Source organism: Engraulis encrasicolus, chromosome 10 (genome assembly GCF_034702125.1).
Source record: "Engraulis encrasicolus isolate BLACKSEA-1 chromosome 10, IST_EnEncr_1.0, whole genome shotgun sequence".
In the NCBI taxonomy this organism is placed as follows: Eukaryota; Metazoa; Chordata; class Actinopteri; order Clupeiformes; family Engraulidae; genus Engraulis; species Engraulis encrasicolus.
The window spans coordinates 20,892,408-20,893,086 of NC_085866.1; positions in this window are offsets into that span (position 1 = coordinate 20,892,408).

Genomic DNA, 679 nt, shown 5'->3' on the forward strand with positions numbered 1-679 from the left:
TTTTAAAAATGTAATTATTGCATGATGATGTAAGCCTGAGCAGGATTAGGCAGAGTGCGTTCTCTGTTTTAGAGTTGAAATTGCACATCTGATAATCCCTGTGAGACCAAAAGCAGATGACACAGGGTATGCTATTCATTCACACGAGGATATGAAGCCACAAACTATGGGCTTGCAAGGGACCAAATGATAACGATTTTTAAAAATGTTTCTGTTCTTATTTATTTATTTATTTATTTATTTTACTTGAGTGAGAGTTTGGTCATGTTCCGTTTTACCCGCACACCATTACGCACAAAAAATTCGTTTCTCATAGGCTATGTCAAATAATATTGAAGTAGGCCTATGCAAAACCATTAAAATTACACTATGATTTAATAATCTAAACAGCTTTACGAGGGAAAAGATTTAGTTAGGGACAACCTAACGTAGCATCCATTCAACCTGCGCACACAAACCCAGATATAGACCAATTAGACAACAAGGATCTGGTCACATGAAACGGCAACCAATCACAAACTCTTTGCTCCAAGGTGCAGGCTTGTGTTTTAATATAGGGGCTCATATTAAAGGGTCATTTTGACACATAATGCAAGCACAATATGACTTTTTAAACCATACTTTCGTGCGATTATCCGAGTAATATAATTTGGTGAACATCTTATTGCACAATTTTAAT